This window comes from Pinus tabuliformis, chromosome 1_2 (genome assembly GCF_031772625.1).
Source record: "Pinus tabuliformis cultivar Carrire ecotype Pingquan chromosome 1_2, CPIR1, whole genome shotgun sequence".
Lineage (NCBI taxonomy): Eukaryota > Viridiplantae > Streptophyta > Pinopsida > Pinales > Pinaceae > Pinus > Pinus tabuliformis.
Genome location: NC_142298.1, coordinates 871,690,043 through 871,713,091, shown reverse-complemented (window position 1 = coordinate 871,713,091; position 23,049 = coordinate 871,690,043). Strand labels below are relative to the sequence as shown.

The following is a 23,049-nucleotide window of genomic DNA, read 5'->3' as shown; positions in this document are numbered from 1 at the left end:
ATTTTATTTATGGTGTTCATATTTAAGAAAGAAGCTCTTGGGTTTATAGCATCTTGATGTGCAGTTTTCTGAACCTGTTGCTTTTGAACCAAGTCAACATGAAACTTGCATTCTTAGTTATTCTAATGCTTCAATTATGAGCTCTGTTACCAACTGCACAACCAACCACTGGGATTGAACACATGCAAGGAATCCAGGGGCATTGACTAGGTTGTAGATTTGTTGCTAGTGGACATCACCTACAGAGGCTGGTTGTAGCCATTCATGTACAGAGCATTGTCTTGGCATCTCAAAGCCAACAAATTGAACCACTAGAAACAGAACTGGATATGCTTAGAACTGTTTTGATGAGTGGGGTGCTCCATTGTCGAGAACTGGCCTTGGTTTTCATAGCACTCAAATCAGTGAAGTCTTGAAACTAGACCAGAACATAGAAAAGAGTTGTTGGCCACCATAAGCAAGTAACCAGAAGGGTAATGCATCACACAAGCACAACCAACCTCATATGCCTTCAGAAAAATAGTGAGCAGAGGTTACATCCTGTCCATACTCTATAACGTTCAATGCTTACATAAATACAAGTTTGTAGTTTTATAAAGTACACAAATAAAAAATATGTCCATACCAAGCAACACATTTGTCTCCTTTACATAAGAAATCATGGTGTTGTCCATGCTTTTGATGCCTTCCTCATTCATTTGTGTTGTAGATGATCCCTCCTCTTGTCAATTAATGAGCTAAACCACTAACTTGACACTGCTTCATTGTGCACTATGAAATTTTTATCTAACCTATTCAGAAAATGAGGAACTGATGTGATTCATCTTAATGCAAAAACTTATAAGATTCGACAAACCCCTGTTCAGCATTGAAATTGATGATAGCATTACAGCGATATCAAAGTCCTTCAATATTCTGAGAGTGGTCAAATTACAGTCCACTCAGTAAGCTTATTTAGCACTTACATAAGCATTAATCCAATATATCTACAGAGATTTGATGATTATACAAGTTGGCATACTTGCTTAAGGGTGATGTACCCTAAATGAAGTAAGAAAATTCTATCCGACTGTAAAATTTGTGTGAATTCTGCAAGTGATTGGCAAGGTGGTTGGAAATGACTGAGAAGCAGTGCCCAGGATTTACCATGCCAATTTGTTTCTTTTCCTATTAACCTTGTAACCCAAACTGCTCATGAGTTTATCCAAACACTTGATTTTTAGCATGCATATTGTATTGAAGAACATGTTATATATGATGGTCACTTCATACTAGTTCTGTCTCAGCCATTGCAGGGAATATTGGCCCTACCTGCTGTCGAGGAACAACCCACAATCCAATCATTGGATCAACTCCCAAAGATGATTACATTACCAAAGACCCTTTGATTCCATTTGTTTATGAGTTGGAGACTTCAGAAGTTCAAAGGAAATGTATGATGCCCTAGTGGGATTGTATGCAGTCAACAACATTGGTTAGAAGATGACCTTGAGGAATCAACTTCGTGATATGTAGTTGTCTAGATCATATACTGTGGCTTCCTACTTTATGTGGATCTGTTAATTTTAATTTTTAGGGCATTTGTTGCATATAGACAATTTTAGATTTTTCATCATAGTAAATTCATTCCATCATTATCAGCAATGTACATAGTAGTAATGCAATTTAACAGTAAGGAACAATAGAAGAAAAGTAGAGACAATAAGGACACCAGTATTTAAGTCGGAGACCAGGGCAAAACCCCACAAGGGGGAAAACCCAAACTCAATTCTTCGTATCATTAGAATAATATCAAGAGTCAGTAGAAAGAGATACAATGAGATGTAATACATCAAACAACTGAGGGCCAACAACATATGCTTGCCCAACAAGCCTAGTCATAGTCAATATGCTTGCTCAACAAGCCCTTTCAATGCCATTGTCATTATCATTCTGATGTAAGTCGGTCCAATTGTCATTGCTGTCATGGCCCTGGAAAGAGTTACTATACTGTCAGCTGAATTTGACATTGTCCAATCTGAGTCATCACAAAGTAGGGTTATTGTCAACATCCCAAGTATACTGTAGTCATTGCACCATGATGAGAAGCATGATCAAGATTACTGTTTGGTCATATGATATTCAATAACCCAAATATATATGTAAAGAAAATTGAGATAAAATAGATAACAGTCAGGATGACAATTATGTCTTATTCTGAGCACTAGGTGTCATCAATATGCATATACTGTATGCAAACATAACTTCAGCTGCTAATATTATGCGAAGCAGTTCCACAATCTTTTACACTGTAATGTATATAAGCCCTTTATCAAGTCATATTGTAACTTGCATAAGGGCTCGGTTCAGATACATATATACAACCTTAGCCTCGATTCAGGCATGTCCTGTAGCTCAAACAAAGTCTCGGCTTGTAGTCTTGCTTCTTCAGAAAACATGCTTTGTTGTAACCATAATGGTACTCTGAATTGTGATCCCACAGAGCACTGAACTTGATCATCCTTTGCACTAGCCTTAACAAGATCCAAACTAGAATATACATTGAACTGGGTCAAGTGCCAAGATCATGATTGAACTAAATATGATTAGAGCTGAGTTTTCCACTACACCCAGTTGGAGATCGAACTAGTCTTCATGTATCCAAACAATAGCTTCATTATAATCTTCCTCAACAGAGGTCTGAATTATGATGAGATAATAATCTCCTCTGAACTGTGCCAAGAAAGTCTTCAAAACAATCTCAGAGAAATCTGAATTGTGTTAAGGGTGTCTTCCTTACTGTAGAAAGGTAGATCTCTGAATTCTGGCTTCATAGAATCACCACCAAGCCATAGAAAACATAGGTGTATATTTATAGTGATTTATGTCAAGGGACATGTCCCTTCGGAGGAGGGAGCCAACATTAGGCCGACCTATTAAATTCAAATTCCAATTTTCATTTAATTCATTTTCCCTCCAATAGGTTGATCAAGCCAACTTGACATTAATTTAATTTTCTTTTGTCCAATACTAATTCTTTGATCCATTTTGTTCCATTATAGAAGCTTGATCAAATGGGCTGGGGAATCTTTCTCTAGCTGCCCAACTTTAACGGGATCTCTCAGTTAAGAGATCAACTTAAAGCCATTGGAGGAAATATTGACGAATCAGAACTTGTGACTGTGACTCTTAATGAGTTTCTAGATCTTGGGATTCATTTGTATCAAGCATTTGTGGCAGATTGGAAATTCCAAAGTTTGATCAACTATTTGACTGCCTGTACTCAAGAGGAGTCTAGGCTAATATGAAAAGGGAAATTTCAGAAACTTCAAGATGATGAGTCCCAAGCACTTGCAACTCATACAAAGAATGGTAGAGGAAGAAGAAATTTGGAAAATTTCAGAAAAGGAATATAGGTAGAAGAGTTGCTCCTGTTCTATGAGCTAAACCACTAACTTGACACTGCTTCATTGTGCACTATGACATTTTTATCTAACCTATTCGGAAAATGAGGAACTGATGTGATTCATCTTAATGCAAAAGCTTATAAGATTCGACAAACCCCTGTTCAGCATTGAAATTGATGATAGCATTACAGCGATATCAAAGTCCTTCAATATTCTGAGAGTGGTCAAATTACAGTCCACTCAGTAAGCTTATTTAGCACTTACATAAGCATTAATCCAATATATCTACAGAGATTTGATGATTATACAAGTTGGCATACTTGCTTAAGGGTGATGTACCCTAAATGAAGTAAGAAAATTCTATCCGACTGTAAAATTTGTGTGAATTCTGCAAGTGATTGGCAAGGTGGTTGGAAATGACTGAGAAGCAGTGCCCAGGATTTACCATGCCAAGTTGTTTCTTTTCCTATTAACCTTGTAACCCAAACTGCTCATGAGTTTATCCATACACTTGATTTTTAGCATGCATATTGTATTGAATAACATGTTATATATGATGGTCACTTCATACTAGTTCTGTCTCAGCCATTGCAGGGAATATTGGCCCTACCTGTTGTCGAGGAACAACCCACAATCCAATCATTGGATCAACTCCCAAAGATGATTACATTACCAGTAGAGGATGGAAATGTATTGCAGCCATTGCAAGGAATATTGGCCCTACCTGCTGTCGAGGGAGAACCCAGTATCAAATCATTGGATGAACTCCCAGAGATGATTACATTACCAGTAGAGGATGGAACTGTATTACAGATTAACAAAGCTATGTATGCAGAAATTTATCACAAGAAATCTATGCCTTGTGAAGTGCTGTAGCTAGGAAATTGATATTTTTGACATATTTGTTTATATACCCATGGTAGCCTACATGTTTTATAGTAGAGATTGCTATCCAATGGTACTTTTACATATTCACTGCAATGGTCATCATTTGACATTTAAAACTCCATATGTATATGCGTATATATATAATGGATGCTTGGTTTTTTCAATTATGTTTACAGTTTCAAGTGATGTAAAGAGGCCAATAATCACTGAATCAAATAATATTATTTAAAATATAAACCTGAGGGAAAAGTGCACACTTGTGAGTCGAGACCTTAGTCAGCCCAGGGACCCCAAATTTGGCCTTATGTGTTCTCAAGTATTTGCTTTAAAAATATTAAAATTAAAATATTCTACAAATTAAGTCTTGAAACTAGACCAGAACATAGAAAACAGTTGCTGGCCACCATAAGCAAGTAACCAGAAGGGTAATTCATCACACAAGCACAACAAACCTCTAAGCAATCAACTAGATACTCATTACAGTGAAAAATAAATCAGTATGTTGATGTAAGGTTTAGTTTCATTAAGTTATTGATTCAAATCTTATGAAAAGAAGTAGAGCCTTAAGTATGTAAATTATTTATTTGTGGAGATGTTAATTGGGGTATCTCTAGCTGTTGGATGGAATGACCACTGTCTTTCTAACTCAGGATTTATTTTCCCTACCCAAGTTCAAATCTGAGCTAGTGACATCATAATGAACTATAATATCTTGCTAAATATTCTTGTATTAGCTTCTAGCTTTGACATAACTTGATCGTGCAACTTCACTCTAATCTTTCCAGTGGTAGCCTACATGTTTTATATTTGCCATAATGGTTTCCTTTCTTATGGTGTGTTTCCTCCGAGTAACAAGGATCAATCCATTAACACACTCTTCCTATGAAATTCTCTTATCATATTCTTATTTTTTCTTATATATTCAATGGATCTTCATATTGTCGAAGATAATTGCAGATCAAATTTCTGAAGACCGTGTTAAAAATTTAAATACAGTGTGTTTCTAGACTTAAATTGCATATAAACACATCATAATTCTTAAAATTAAGCATTGTATGTTCTGATGAAATGAATAGTCAGTGCAAAATAATCGAGTTGGAAGACTTTGGAAATCTTGTTTTCTATCACAATAAGGAGTAATACTAATTGGGGTATCTCTAGCTGTTGGATGGAATGACCACTGTCTTTCTAACTCAGGATTTATTTTCCCTACCCAAGTTCAAATCTGAGCTAGTGACATCATAATGAACTATAATATCTTGCTAAATATTCTTGTATTAGCTTCTAGCTTTGACATAACTTGATCCTGCAACTTCACTCTAATCTTTCCAGTGAAAAAAACTGATCTTCCCCCCTCATTCAAGCAAATTGGAAGTAAATCCCTTTTATGCAATTGGCTTAGTAAATCCCTAATTCACTTCTAGAAAAGTGCGCCCAAGGTGCTTTCAGAAGTTTCCTAGAATAGAGAGCCTCACTCCTAGACTAATGCACACTAGTCTAAAACTGGTTACCTCATCTACCATGCACTTTTCCTATAAATTGATAACAACAATTAAAGGATAGAAACAGTGCCTAAAACAAGGATGTCTATATTTTCACTATAAGAGATGAGACAAATTGAAGAGGGAGCATGCATAAACCTCATTGACATACCATTCAAGATTTCCCACCCCAAGTAGACAACTATCTATTATCTATTGGATGAGGAGGACACATACGTAAAGAAACCTTTCATCACTGATCAACAACCAACTAACAAATCACATAGCATATCAATATCTCTCCAGAAACAAAGATCTGAGAAGGTGTTTGGGAGGATTAGACAACATCATAATTTATTGATGATAATCAGAAAATCATGAACCAGTTACTTTTGTCAAAATACAGTTGTCCATGTACATGGAATATATTACATTTGTCCATAAATTTGTCTCCCATACAAAAAACTGTAATGATTGCATGTTGGGGAAAAATAAAATATTAATAGGTTCTTCTTTAGTGAAAGAACCATGCTATGATAGACCCCAGAAAAATGATAACAACAACCCATTCACACAATGGGGATTTATATTGATGGTGATCAATGATTTCTATTGCAGTGGATGGTGATCCTATGTCATATTTGGCATCTACATATGTTCTTAAAAATGCTCTGGACATTATATCAGTGGACATCTTTTCAATATCTGCAGAGTGATTGATGGTAAAATGTTGAAATTGACAACTCCAATTTATTGCTTCCTTATGAAGAGGTTTTAAATTGTCCTTCCGAACCCGATAGATGCCTTTCATCTGATTACATATCAACTCCGAGTTGGTGAAGACTTCAATATCATTGACATCATGTTGTTTTGCCTCTTTTAACCCTTCAACAAGGGCAATGTAATATGCCTCATTGTTTGTCGTCATTCCAGGCACTTCTCTCTTTCCATGAAATAAATGATTTGTTGCCATATTGTAAAGGACGAATTTAATAACTGCTCGACCTGGATTTGGAAAGCAAGACACTTCAATGCATAAATGCCACTTTTGCACCATTTTTTACACTTCAAAAACCTGAAAAACAAATAACAATAAATTCATGTTAAACAAGTAGACAATTATCCATTTCCTAATACTCAACATGTTTTTCAATCATATATAATTAAAAAAAGCAGATAATTTGTGTTCATTTACACTGCATCACTTTTAATACTGGCAACTATTCAGCAAAAAACACATTTAGCAATCACCACTCTATATAGATGAAATGCTCATTATAGGACCCAAATACATCTATGAGTTTTAAAATAAATGATACTCAAGGAAGTGAATATTGTATGCAGTTCCCTTATTTTTGGATGTGTGAATAGGAATAATTCTAATCATAGACTAATTCACATCATTCTTTGGTGTGTCTGTTGATAGTAAGAACAGATTCCCTCATTTTGGGATGTGTGAATAGATTAATTCAGATCACAGTGAACATATTGCTTCATTATTCTCAAACATTTCTGTATATTAGTCCCCTCACAAAGGTACCATTACACTAAGGTTGGAGAATTATAGTGTATTATGGTGTGTCATAAATACCATCCTGTACAGCATCATCATTTTCCAACATTCTTATTTTTGAACCCTTGAGGCTTCTTATAAAATTGTTTTGCCCATTACCCTGTTTCAATGGTTGGAAGCTTTATTGATTCAGTTTCTTTGTGCCCAGTATTTGATAGCAGAGAGTTTCAATTTCTATGTGTTTCTATGAATTTCATGGAGAAGGATTGTTAGACCAGATTAGTTAGGTTGAGTGGCCTGTATAGAGGTGATCGTAGAGAAGTTGCACTCAGAATTGCATTGAACACAAAAACTAAAACTCAAAGCCCTGATTGGCATACTGAACAGCAAAGGTACATCTTGTTATTCCATTGCACACTAACTGTTGTGCAAGCTACACTGAAGACAGAGATCATATTTTCACCTAACGATTGAAAGTGCACTAACATGCCTGCAAGTTTCAAAAGATTTGGAAGGAATTACTATTTCGCTGATGCTGCAGATGCTACCTCATCCTCTCTATGGCATCAGGGATAGAAAAACGCTGACAGTCCAAGTCTGCAAGGGGATAAGGGCTCTAAGGTGGAATTCCTATATTTAGAGACTACAACAGAGTTCCATCAGGTTAAGAGATAAAGAGGATACGTTAATCTGGTCCAAAACAGTGTTCAGGGTGATACACGGATGTTGGAACACTTGGGACAAAAATCTATGTTTCCTATGGGAGGTCTGGGTGGGTATTTATGATGGTGGAAATGTATTAAATTTCCATGGAAGAATCATCTTTTCATGTGACTAGCCCTTGTGAATAAGAACCTGACTTGGGGGGTCTTGAAAAAACGAACTTGGCATGGCCCTAATAGACGCACTCTGAGTAAAACTGAAGATGAAAGTTGAGTCTGAAACCATCAGCCATTTGCTTATTCACTGTCCCTTCTCAAGAGAAGTACAGGCCGATTCTTTGACTCTGAACAGAGGTCTAGGTCACTGGCAAGGGAAGGACTGAATTCATGATAACTGGTATGGGCACTGTGGCACTCGCCATTATAAGGAGACAAAAATTTCTTATGGCATAATGATGACCTGGTTGTATATAGGAGTATTAATGCAGCAGAGCAAATTTAGGATCAACAAATATAGTCTACTTGTCTGTTTTTGAGTTGAGTAATATATATAACAGCATATTGCTAATGTTTGACAAAGCAACATACCAAGTTGGTGAGATTGGAACTAGGTTCCACACATGCACATGCATTGGCCCACAAGTAAACTAACCAGAAAGAAGAGTGACCCCTTCAACATGTACAAGGCAAACCTACACATGCACATGGAAACCAGTAAAAAGAAAAAAAGCAGTCCACTAAACATGCATAAGACATATGTAGTAATTTGGACATATGTAGTCCACTATAAATGTGAAGAGGAACCCAAGAGTTGCCATGTCCACAACTCTGCAGCTGAGAGGGAGAGGGATTATCAGAGTGAATGCTCAACGGAGACCCCAAGACTGCAAGTTGGAATACAATATAAACACCCAACAGCACATAAGTTTCAGTGGTGTTCTTCAATTTCCTGCGGCTCATCTTTTTAATTGATGGGCTGCAGAATGGCATCTTCATTTGCTCCATCATCAATTTCCCTATTTGAATACCACTCAAACATATGAATGAACTCATGTGCCTGCTGAGGGTAATTATAAGGGAAGGCAACATGGAAAAGTGGTGGGCTATTTCCATGAGGCTCTGCAACAGCTACCAAGAAAAAGATGTGAACGTTCCCTCTACAGGGGAGGCAGGGGAGCCAGAGAGACAAACTTGATTTTAGAGGTAGCGTTGTTGTGGCCAAAAAAATTCTTTATAAGTGGATCCCACCTATTAGGTCTTTAGTGGATAACCAAATATAATAAATAATGTTAAAGAGAGTTTTAACTATTGTCAACAATATGGAAAAGTGCTCATTAGTTGAGGATAAGACGGTGTTGGAACGATGGGAAAAATGGCCCTGCAGTCTCTTGTAAATACAACCCCTTGTGTTGGCCCTTAGTTGCTGTTGTAAAGCCTTGATGTGTAGGGTGGGCAGTGTCATGTGGGCCCAATACATCTAATCTTTAGTTTCCTACTAATATCAGTTTCCTCTGTAATAGGGCTGCTTGTATCTTCACAGCGATCTTCTTATGGCTGCAACATTTGGAATTTAAATTTCTCTCACGGAATCCCATTGTTTCTTGTTATCCATACAAGTTCGTTAGCCTTTTGTTTGCTCGTAGATAAATAGGAGAAATTTTTATTAAATAATATCTTGGTTGACTGTTCCTGCGTGGATCAAAGTATTTCTGTTATAAGTACTTTCTATTTTGGTGTTTATTAGTCTCTATTCAACCCAATGCCAATCAATCTCTTTTCCTGTTGATACAGTTGCAAAGGTTTACTTAATGCATCATTACATTTTTACGGAAAGAGGTAGCTATTGTGATTAACAGCGTTTGGAATCGAGCTATAATTTGTAAGCTTCTTTTGTTGCAGATTGTCTATGATATTACAGATATGGATAGTTTCGATCATGTCAAACACTGGTTCACTGAGATTGAAAGATATACGAGTGATAATGTAAACAAGATCCTCGTTGGAAACAAATGTGATTTGGCGGAGAAGAGAGCGGTGGAGCAACAAATGGCTAAGGTATATAGTAAATTGTATTATTGCACTCTCACAATCATGGAAATGCATCTAGATCTGTCTGCAAGTTTTTAGCTGGTGAATGGAACTGGATCTCTTTGTGCAAGACATGTACCATTTACCTCGCACTTTACTTTCCCACTTTTGACATAAATCTTTATTTATAATATATCTCAAACAGAGTATTAGTTTGAAATGAAATAAGGAATAATTAATAAAGTGTAAGGGATAATTTTATTCAATCTCACTCAAGAGGAAGATAGACATATTCTTTTTTTCCCTTCTGTATGCTTCACTATTCACTTTTCAGCTCAGAGATTTTATTTTTTAATTTAATAATATATTCCAATAATTTTCAACAAATAACTTACCGGATTTCAATTCTATCACCAAACAATTAGATTTATTGACAAACGGAACTGTCAGATTCATTCTACATTCGCTCACGATGAATAAGGATAAGGAATCACATGACACTGGTTCGCTGTTATATAATATAATGCAAAATAATTTTTCAAAAATGAACGCTATCCATTTGACTTTCCGGCGTAAATTACTATTCATAGGTCATAGAAATTTGCATCGATTCAGTTTCTGAAACATGAATTTAGGGTTTTTTTATAAATGTATAGCTTTCGTATAGCCCTAAATTTAGGGTTTTTTTCTAAATGTATAGCTTTCGTATCGCCCTAAAGTGCCATACAGATTCGTGATTCAAAACTTTACCAACAATTTACGTTTGCCCTTACTTGATGATTTGAATTAGTGCCCATTCAGATCACACATTCATATGTTTTAAGGAGTAGTCTACGGATCGAAATTTCGAAGGATGAACACTGCGAACTGATAGCAAAGCAAAGCGAAGAGTACCTTGCCTCCGAGCTGCAGTGCGGAAGGAGTTCGTAGAGGGGTGCGCGCAGAGCATCAGAGCTTGAATGGGCGCGGGTGGAAATTTCGAATGGAGGGAATTACTCCCCGCATGAATTCTCCGAATTCCAGCTCATTACTCGCCGCAGGAATTACTCCCCGATCGGTCAGGGATGTCAGGCGATCGGTCAGGGATGTCAGGGAATGTCAGGGCGATCAAGTGCCCATTCAGATCACACATTCATATGTTTTAAGGAGTAGTCTACGGATCGAAATTTCGAAGGATGAACACTGCGAACTGATAGCAAAGCAAAGCGAAGAGTACCTGGCCTCCGAGCTGCAGTGCGGAAGGAGTTCGCAGAGGGGTGCGCGCAGAGCATCAGAGCTTGAATGGGCGCGGGTGAGTTCGCAGAGGCGGAAGCGCAGAGCATCAGAGCTTGAATGGGCGCGGGTGGAAATTTCGAATGGAGGGAATTACTCCCCGCATGAATTCTCCGAATTCCAGCTCATTACTCGCCGCAGGAATTACTCCCCGATCGGTCAGGGATGTCAGGCGATCGGTCAGGGATGTCAGGGAATGTCAGGGCGGTCAGGGAGGGTGGCGGAGAAAGGTGGTGGTGGAGCTGAGAGATGGTGGTGGAAGAGGGAGAGATTTCCGGTAGCCGGAGCCGGACGATTTTCCGGCCGGTGCCGGAAAAGGGGCCATTCTACAGCCTCCGTTTCATTTCAAAACAAAACCAAACCAACACAACGCTCTTCCGTTTCACATTGCGTGAGGCTCCACTTCGCTACAGAATGATCCAAAAGAAATTATCACATTATTACTATAGTTATTTCCTTTTACGTTTCACGAGGCTCCTCTTTCCAAAAGAAATTATCACATTATCGCGTAGTCTAACGAGGCAGAGGAGTTGCTCGGAAAGTTAGGGAAATTTTGGTTATATTTAGAGAAAATTTGGCAAGTATTTTTGTAAATCAAATTATAGTTGTTAAACTTCAAAATTTTAGGTGTCTTAGACGTTTTTAATGGTGTTGAATCATTTCTACCATCAAAAACATGATTCAAACACTATCTCTCCAAAAAAAATTAAATTTTTTTGCCCGGATTCAGACCACTTTTGACCGTACAAACAATTCATCCACCTCGTTAGACAACTCCTCACATTATTACTACAGCTATTTTCTTTTACGTTTCACGAGGCTCCACTTTGCTCCAGAATGATCCAAGAGAAATGATTACATTATTACTATAACTATTTCCTAGTAAAGCCTAGCTTTAGACCATGTGAGGTGTTGACATTCGAAAATGATGTTACCATGGTCGATTTTAATCAACTGCCCTCATCATTTGTGGGTAAAGAGAAACCATGTGCGGTGTTTAAGTTTTAAATGCGTACTTTTAATCAACCGCCCAACCGCTTCAGGGTAAAGAGAAACCTCGAGGAATGTGCAGTGGTCAAGTTTTAAATGATAAAAGTTGTTGATTAAGTAATATTTAGGTTGATTTGTTACAAATAATTTTATTTGAATATATACACCATTAATTTTGCTAGTCGCATATTAATTGAAATATTTTGAAAATTAAATATACAATGTAAATAAATTATTTGTAAAATACACCATTAATTTTGCTACTCGCATATTAATTGAAATGTTTTGAAAATTAAATATATAATGTAAATAAATTATTTGTAAAATAGGAGTAAAGCAAATAAACTGAGTTGTTTTTAGTGTAATTTTTTGTATTCTTTAGTGGTGTTAGTGAAAAAATTTGAGGTGAAATATTGATTTGTGTTATTTATACTGGGTTTTTGAATATATATATGGATTCAACATCCAAAAAACCCTTTGCACATTTAGATTGTGCGGAGTTACCCATCAAACTTGTGATTTCAATAAATTCCTACAGGATTTTAGAGAAATTAGACTGAAAAACTTCCAAAAAATCTCCTAAAAACAATTCATAAATAGATAGCTGCAAAATTAGTATAAAATCTCACTAAAAACAATTCCCAAATAAATACAACTCCCAAAAAAATGGTAATAAAAATCCAAAAACTATCCAGAAGAATGTACTATAGTTAAAACTCATTGGGGCTACCTACTTGAAAACTCCAAAATTAATGAAGATTCAAAAACTATCCAGGAGAGTGTACTATAGTGAAAACTCATTGGGCTATCTACTCGAAAACTCCTTGGGCTACCTACTCCGTGAGCGGTATACTAAACCCTTTCGTGACTGTAACGCTTTTTTAAGTTTGAGCTGTTCCAAAATTTTTTATGAAATTCCAAATTCGTTATTTCATTCAGAATATGCGATAAGGAGGTTGTTCAAATTGTAATCGAAAATACCAAATTTTTGAGATTGCAACCTTTTTTACTGGATTTAAAGAATTTTTCAGATTGCAACTTTTTTACTGGATTTAAAGCCAAAGATAGGTTGTTGAACTTTCTACTATCAATTTCAAATTGTAATAAAAAATACTAAATTTTCCAGATTGCAAATTTTTTACTCGATTTAAACTCTTCTTTGGCTGTAAGGAGAACAAATATTAAAAAAAAGTCGGTGATTCTTTTCAGTTATCAAAACAATTATTACAGATTGTGTTACATCATCTTTTGGTTCACCTCATCATAAAAATAAAGAAAGAACAATAAATAAATAGTAAAAACTAATCATATTCTATTAATAGACCAGAACAATAAATAAATAGCAAAAATTAATCATATTCTATTAATAGACCAATGCCCACCAGCAGAGCTGCCAGGATGTGGTATATGGGGTATGAACAAAAAGAACTGTATATCCAAAAATCTAGCTGCACTAACAGCATTAATATGATCAAATCAGAAAACATTGTAACCGTATCCTCCCTCGCCCCCTAACTATGAATTCAATATATTCAAAGCCAGGTATTAAAACCCAAACCCGCCATGAACGGATCTGGAATCGCAACCCTCACAGCTTCACGCTCACTTTAGAATTCTCAGAGATAACTTTGGCTTTGGTATCAAGCCTGTCAACTACCAGATCCCATCGCACGTGGACCTTAATCTTCATCGACTTCAATTTCCCCAATTTTATCTTCACGGGCACTTCAGCCCTCAAATTCAAGGGAACCCTAGCCTTCTGCTTCTGCTTTCTGAGCGTGGAGACCAGGGCATTGCTAAGCCGAGCGCCGGTGCCGCTGAGCGCCACATCCAACAAAGTGGTGTTCTTGTGTCCCTGGTAGAATACTGGCAAGGCGCCTTTGCAGAGCTCGGTGCCCGAGTACCAAACGGTGAGATGGCTGTTGTCAAGATAATATATACCAATCTTCTTGTTCGGATTCCGGGCCATTACATTCACAGCGAACTGGCAATTTGTGGTGAGGTCGGCGTTGATGCTGAAGTTAGTGATTTTGATGCTGTTGACAGAGTATTTGGGGATCCTGGGCTGGAAGACCAAATACAGAACGCCACAGGCAATGGCGATGGCTACCACGAGCGCCAATAGAAAGCAAATCGTGCAGCAGAAGCAGCGGCAACAGGAGTTCCGGCGGCGCTTGGAAGGTTGAAAGTCTTGTCTGGGAATCTGTCGTCTTGGTATGACTTGGTCTTTTGGGAACTGAACACTCATCCGCCCTCCAGGAGGAGGCCTAACCCCCTCTTTCTCAGACGCGAGATTGGTCTTGGGCACCAATGGAGAGTTCGGCTGCTCATTTTCATTATCGCCGCCATTTTTCTCCACGTCTTGCATCCTTGGGTGCACTCGCTGGTTATCTGTCATCTTCCCAAACCGCTCAGAGCAACCAGTATAACTAATAGCGGCCGACTAAACCCTAATGTGGGAAAGTTGAGCTGTAATGGAGTCGATAAAACACAAGTATTTCCTCAGCTTCCTCTCTCAGAACCAAATGCCAATAATGAAATCTAGAGCAGTGGAGCCTTGGCAAAATAGGAATGGATTTGCCGCGTGGTGACAGCAAATCCACGGTATCGAAGAAAGTGGGAAGAAATCGAACGGCTAGACGCGTGCTTGTCTGCCAGGCGTAAGGGAAGATGTGAAATCCCGTGACTATTTCTTCATTGGAATCCGTTCACAACCCTTTCACACCTGCGCTGAACTTCATTAAACGGTTGCTGCTGTCATCCACTCGTTATCGTCCACGTATTTTATTGAAAGACATAAATGTTCCAATGTCTCATTAAATTTCTTATATTTCTAGTAGCGAAGTGACACGCTATGAAACAAATATGTTTTTAAAAAATTATTAAATAAGCCAAGTGTCATCGTCTTAGCAACAGCTACTAAGGTTGTGCTGGAGTGCACCCAAGAGGGATGTATTTAGTGGAATACAGCGTAAACGACTAGAAGGGGATGGGGAGGGGCAAAGAGAAATCGTGTGTACACGTCTCTTCCACCGCCTTCTCAACCTTTGTATGTTCTCTGTTTATAGGTTCCATGTATGTGACTATAAAATCACAAGATTTATACGAAAGTGGATGTTATTTATTTATTTTGTAATCGAAGGGTTCCTATTATTTATATTTATTTTTAATATTGTTATTGTGTTAAGTTGGGCATAGAATAGAATAGATGCGCAGTGTTAATATTTAATAAATTTAACTTAATGTTAATGTTTATTCCCATTAAAATAAAATAAAATTTAAAAGTTTTAATAAAATAAAATTACATAAAATCAAAATTTAATAAACACAATAAAATTAAAACTAAAAAAATTAATGATTACATTTATTAATAAAACAATTTACTAATGAATAATTATATAAAATAATAAAACATAAAATAATAATTTAAAAATAAAATGAATAAAAAAATAAAGTAGTTTATTTATAGGCAAAATAGGAATTTGGTAAAACACTTTCAAGAAAGAATGTGATTTTTGTTGTTGTTTAAAATATATTTTTGAATCCATAAATAGATTCAACGCCTCGAAAACTCTTGGGGCACTCAAAATTTTTAAAAATCTCTAGTGAATTTTTGTTACAATTAATAATAAAAAAAATGTTGTGAAAAATGTCATTAGTCTATAAGTTAGACCAAGCCCAAAAAAAATATTTAACTAAAATAAAATAGTCAATTTACCTTTATGAAACATTTTGACTCACGCTTTTCATAACCCATGGTTTTTTCCCATGGTAAAATTCAGATGAATTTTCCACACGTAAAAATAACCAATTGTCAATTTGTTGTGTCAAATTTGAATCTCTTTGTGTGATAGCTATATATAGACACAAAAAATACTCAAAGTGATTAAGGAATTAGTACCTTGAGTTGTCAATCTTACATGTGCTTATTATTAGTAAAGGTAACGCTTACCACATAAAACATCAAAGTTTTCCCAAAAAAAAATAGGGAATCACATTTTAATGATTTTGATTCATGTATTTATAATTCAAAGTCATGCTTTATTTTTATATAATTATCTTTATTTAAACCAGCATAGATCCATCTTAACCCTCAATCTATCAAGTGAAGAGAGAAGAGAGGGATCAAATCTTTCAAGGCACAAACTTTTCTTCAAGTTTTGCAAAAAGAAGAAGTTTTGCAAAAAAAAGAGGTTTGCACCTATTCAATCTCTCTCTGAGCTTGATAGATTCTGGGTTAATATGGATCTATGTTGTTTATTCATAAGTGTTATGGTAGTGGTGATGGTTTTGTTAAAAATGTTTGTAATGATTTGGGAGAGGTTTTATAGGAGTCATGATGTTTCTGTTAAAAAGGTTTGTATTGATTTGTGAGAGGTTTTTTTTTCTTTTTCACAATGAGGGTGATCCTAAGTCAGGGTCAACCCTCCCTAGTGTTCGATGGAAGAAAGATATCACCCCCAAGGGATCAAATCTTTTGAGGTGCAAATCTTTCTTCAAGTTTTGCTAAAAAAAAGAGGTTTTCACCTCAAGAGATTTGATCCTCTTGGTGCTTGATAGATCTGGGGTTAAGATGGATCTATGTTGGTTATTCATAAGTGTTATGGTACTGGTTATTTGGGTTAAGATGGATCTATAATGATTATTCATAAGTGTTATGGTAATGGTGATGTTTTTATTAAAAGGGTTTGTATTAATTTGTGAGAGGTGTTATGGGATTGGTGATGTTTTTGTTAAAAAGGTTTGTATTGATTTGTGAGAGGTTTTTTTTTCTTTTTCAAAATGAGGGTGAGCTTACGTTGGGGCCAACCCTCCCTAATGTTGGATGGAAGAATGATATCACCAAGGGCTAGCCTCAATTTTGGACGGAAGAACGATATCACCAAGATTATGCAAAGTTCAGTTGAGCTTGGACGCCCCTTGGGATAGTTTAATTCCCCCAAAGGTAGCTCCCATCCTCAACCCCACCCCATGGGATTTGAGCCAGTGACCCAGTGCTAACTAAACCCCACACAAACCAATTGGTATACACCTCATGAGTTGATTTGTAAGAGGCTATTTGCGAGATGTAAATATACATTTCAGAGGGTCTTTGGTACCTCTTTTGACTGGACATTTGTAAGCAACATGTTGCCCCTCCCGAGCATATCTATGGAAGTTGTGTTGAATATGTTCACATAAAAAAATGCAAGTATTGAAGATGGAGTTGTTCTACTTGGTGAGTTGTGAGTTGTTTGAGTTTAATGAGTATATTAGTGATGAATTTCTGCTAAATTACTATTGAAATTAAATGAATTTATGTAAAAAAAATCATATACTTTAATCCATTTGCTAAATTCATTGAGACTTCATGTCCTTAAACCAAATGTTTTGGGAGCCTTTGAGGTGTAGATAAGTTGGTAAATGAGTGTACTATTAAGGCACTCCCTGTGACATCGTTGGTTCAAACCCCGAGTTAGCCATGTGTGTTGCACAATGGGTTAGGTTGATATGAATGCAAGTTATATTGATAGTAGTTGAAATTGACCTTATGTCATGTGGGTACGAGTCTGACCCAATCACCAATTCCACTAGTTCACGCACACAAAAAAAAGATTGGGTAATCAAAAATAACCTAAGTGGTATAAAGACATGGTTTTCATTTTTAAAAAAATTGACAAAAATATTGAACTCCAAAGGTGTAATAGAAGAAGTTATTTATAAGAAACTTCATATAGCTCAAGTTTCACTTTATTGTCCTTCATGAATTTATGTATTATCTTTAAAAAAAAAAAAAATTGGTTGTGTTCACATTTATTAAATAGAAAATGGGTCCTTTATGAGATTATTTGTAGTTGTTTAACAAAATTAATTAATTGCAATGAGATTTGTCCAATAGAAAATAGGTTATTTGGAGGTTCTAGGCACTTTAATTGTGAGTACATGGCAAGTTGGTTATTGATTTTCAAATTTCAGTCAGAGAAAGTATGGCAGTTACTAAATGAATATTTTATCTAATAAGTTTGTATAATGTATAATAGCTATCACACTCATTATTTTTCCGATATAATAAGTTAGGTTTGTATTATGCATAATAGTTTGTATGGTCATTGTTTCTCTATTAGAACTTTTGTGGTTGAAGGCAGACATACACTAATCATGGTTGATGGTGCATCATCTATGGACATTGTTAAATTTAGGCTTATTGATACTCATTAACTACACAATTTGCAATTAAAAATTGTTAAGGAACAATTCTTCAATAGCCAAACATACTCACCATACTTTTACAACCATGCCAAATATATATGCAATGTACTAAATCACCTACCCATTATTTAGATGCCTTTCATGTACCATTTCAAATATTTTTCTTATTAAATAACTTTAGCCTTCTTCATGTGAACAACATGTAATGGTGGAGACAGTTGGTTTTTCTTGCTCCATTAGAATTTGGCATGGAGGTGAGGTGAAGGGTAGGGGTAGAATTAACCTTCCTGTGTTTATCATGATTTTCCAATGTTGGTTGCTTCATAACACTTTCTTTCTGACTAAGCCTCTGGAATTCCCCTTGAATTCAAATATCCATACGAAGGGATGCATCTTATTATTTTCAAAATCTGACTAGACTTTCATGAGGATTTTGGTGAAGTCAACGCCCAATCCTCATGAAGATATCAAATGCTATATGTAAATTGTCAAGTACAGATGGTTTTGAATATGGAAATCTAATAGCATTGCATGGATCAATTAGAGGAAAAGCAAGTCGAAGAACATTTTCTCTAGAGGGAAACACCTTCTCTGATAGTTGAGATACATTGCATGGGTTTCCTCATGGATATATGCTTTTGGGCACTCTCAGAGTTTTTCTTTCCAATCTCCTCAAGGGATATGGGATAAGTCTCTATGCACTTTGATTTTATCATCCCAATTAAGAAAATAAATCCTATTATGATACAAGTGCCATGTATGTTATTTCTCTATTGAAACACAACGAGTTCTACATAATCAATGCAAGGCCTAATGGCTAAGGATAGGCTTATTCTATTGTTTGGAGTGAGCATAATTAAAACCACCATTTTCTTCAATACTTGAGGATAGGCCTATAGAGGTACTCACTCAAGGTGGATTTTCTAATTATTAGATTATAATTACACTTTATCTCATATGGAGAAAATTTATTGAATGAACCCACTTTGCCATTGTCCTTGCCAACAACCAATAATACAACAACTCCCTATCATAACTCAACTTGACACTCCTTTGAAACCATTGGAGAAGCATTACAATGTAAGTATAAAATGCTACATATTCCTCATGGAAAACCTAAAATTAACCTAAATTAATCCTCCAATGCTCATGGTACACTGGCAAAGGGCATCACAATGTTTCCATTGGATAGATAAAAGTTGTTGAATACTCCTACCTTTAGATAGAGAGTGTTGATGTGGTTAGGGTTTATGGGGTGAGGATAAGGATTGAATAGGTCAAAATAGTGATCAAAACGAGGATAAGGATGACAAGACCATGCCAAATCGAGTCAACTATGTCTAGATTTATCCTCTCCACCTCTAAAAATCAACTATAAAATATGCATCTACCATGATGCAAAAAAGAAAAGAAAAAAAAATGAAAGTAAGGTAATTTTTTTGGAGTGACTAAAGGACTCCAACTTGAGATATGCCTACCTACAATAAGGTTGATTGTATATATAAGTGAGTCATCTAATCGAATGAAATTCCAATGCTTCCCCCCCAAGTTATTTATGTATTATTGCATGTAAGTGAATGTATCTATGTCTATGTATGATGTTTTGGCTATACTACTAACACTTGCATAGACAAGTAGAGTTTGGATGCCTTGTGGTCTATGTTTGTAGGAAAAAAATGGTGGGAACTATTGTAATGTCCCCACTAAAATGTGCATACTATTTTGATTTTTCTTTCAAGATTTTTCATAAACACTTAGAGAGGAACATTTCATAAAACACTTTGAAGAAGAATAGAGTGAAACTCATAGAGAAATTTTTACAAACATATGGAATGCATCTTATATAAACCCTCTCCCAACCTATAAGCATGGTAAACTTCATTGAACAATAATCAACTTTAAGCCGAATTTTATTAAATATTCTACAATAAATTAAATGTCAAATTACTTAAGAACTTTAGAACAATCAAGGCATTATTTTGGCAACTTGTATGTTTGTATGAATTTTGGCTTCTCAGATGGGTTGAACCCCACAAAGTTTTATGCTTTTGACCTCCCTCAAGGATAGGAAATGATCTTCTAAACCTGATAACACTGCTGCAAGATTAATGCTATAGGCTGCTTGAGTTTGACTTGTCACAACGGTGTTTGAACTTGGTTAAATGGTATGCCCAACCTCCTTCATAAATAATTTTTTACAACCAATGATGAACTACCAAGAGATGTCCTCAACCCTTAATTAATACATGACCTCTTTATTAGAGATTTGGTTTCTAAGAAATATAGACTTGGCCTCAATCTATGCCCATAAATTCATACTGCTCCAGTAGGGATATTAGGTTTCTTATTTATGGGAAGATTCAATGTTGTTATAGGTCAATATTGACCCTTAGCTCAGTCTTTAATCAACTATAGGAATGATTCTTTGTCTTGCTAATTTCCAAGAAAAACTTGACCTTTCTCCTTAATTCAATCGACCTGATAATAGGGTATAGCTTCAGCCTTTTAATGATGAGGATCTCAAACTTGGGTATTAGCCTACAAAAACAAGTGATTCGATCCTTGGTGATCCAGGTGGCTCCAGAGACACACACAGGACAAAGAGGGCTTATGGAAGCTCAAAATTCAAATTGATCAGAATGCTTTCGAACTAGAACCAGAGCGTAGATCTCGTCATCCTGATTGCAACGATGTGAACGGATTGTCAATCCGAGCTTGTATGTGGGAGAATGAGCCAGTCAAAGTTGGATTGTGGGCCAGGTTTAAGTGTCCTACAATTTGACTGACCCCGAGGCATGAAACCTAGCTCCTGAAAACGGTCGAAATTGTTGTCTCTTTAATTTGTCTAATAACCCTTATGTTAGACAAAATTAAAAAAAAAAACCTATTTTAATAAAATTCAAAAAATATATATTATGAGGTGGCGGGCCATGACCCCCACCACCTTCCTTCCCAACTGCATTACAAAAATACCTTGCTGAACCCTCCCACATGCCAACCATACATATTAACAAACATGTTATATGTGGTGGGCGGGCCACCTCTGGTGGACCCGACCCACACCCCCAAGCCTCCTACCATACATGCATACAATCAATGTGAGGCCGACAAGAATTGAACCCGCCCGGCCCACGTGGCCCCATCACTCAACCACCATTAAAACAAATGCACCCCCAATTAAATACATGCTGCGGAGGTTATGGGGGCGGGCTGCCCAATGCGAACCCGACCCCCACAAAACAAATGTTTGTGGTTTAAAAAAAAACAACAAAGGTTTTAACATGGACAGGTCGGGGTTTGACCACCCGACCTCCTCCTTATAACTCAGGAGTTTTAACCAATCCACCTAAACCAACATTTTTGAAAATTTCGCCCGCAAATTTTTATATAAACTCATTTGTCAGTGCGCCCAGTAGCATGGAGGAGTGGAGGAGCGCGCACATGGATCGAGGCAATTTTTTTTAATTAATTAATTAATTTGCAGGGTGGAACCATGATTGGGCGAAATTCTCAGGAGGGTGAAATTTTTGCAGTGTCCAAATTGGACAAACTTTATGTCGATCCTACACCTCTCGGCAAAATGAACTCGATGGCGCAGTCAGTTCCCTGATTTGAGCAACATATTTTCAGAGGACCCGAAGGAGGGAATCTTTGAGGAATCTAGGGGGAATCTAAAAGATTCCTCAAGCCCCAGATTTCCACTTTCTCAGAATTCAAAAATTTGACAGTCGATTTTGCACTATTCGACGCCACAAATTTGATGGTGCATTCAGATTTTCCATTTGATCATTTCATTTTTCGGCCACTTTTCAAAGTGGAGTGCAGATGTCAGCATTCAACGTGCAAGTAGTCCTTCCATGAGATTCGATGTCGCGAGATTAATGGTACGAACAGCTTCAATAGTTTGACATCCTTTTCTTCAGATGGCCTTAGGATGTGAGGTATATGCAGTGTGTTCATGTACTTCCTTTTGCTATGCATTTTGTTGTACAGATCCCTATTTGATGTTTGATGTGGGATCTTGTTTCTTACGTGTCTCATGGTTCCTGCTTGATGTGATGCAGAATCATTTGTGGGATGTACTTGTTGTCATGATTCATCATGTTTTATTTGAGATCCCTTTGTCGTCATGTTGATGGGATACTCATGTTGTTGACATGTACGTTTGCATTGAGATCGCTTTTATGCCATGTTGGCGGGATGCTCATTATCATCATGCATGCGTTTATGTCATACTGATATGAGTCCTTTTTTACTAAGAGTTCCTGTAGCAGAACATCTCTTGGAGCCACTCCTACACGAGGGCGTTTTCCTTGTATGATAGCGATGTCACCACCTATGTACATCATCACTATTGACAACACTTAATGCAACGGCCTACACCATCTTGACACTGGGGCCCGAAGACGTAGTCCCTCCTAGACGAACTCCGTTATCAACATCTTGTTATTTTATGTTGCTGATGATTGTCATGTTCATTCTTCTTTACAACATGCATTTATGTTCCTTTATGTTATTTTAATCACAATTCTAATCACATCACGAAAGCAAAAGATCTTGGTTAAATCCGGGAGTTGAGTCAACTCGAATCAAGTTTGGTATCGGAGCGGTCTTTGCGTGGATGTGTTTTGCAAGCGTGA

General features: G+C 36.6%; 1 pseudogene across 1 annotated transcript; it reads right to left on the bottom strand.

Annotated features, from left to right (window-relative positions):
- Positions 1–13,560: 13,560 nt before the first annotated feature.
- LOC149208714 (NDR1/HIN1-like protein 6 pseudogene) lies at positions 13,561–14,831 on the bottom strand (annotated as a pseudogene). Its single transcript, XR_016252789.1, has one exon. The product of XR_016252789.1 is annotated as an NDR1/HIN1-like protein 6 pseudogene (transcript).
- Positions 14,832–23,049: the final 8,218 nt, after the last annotated feature.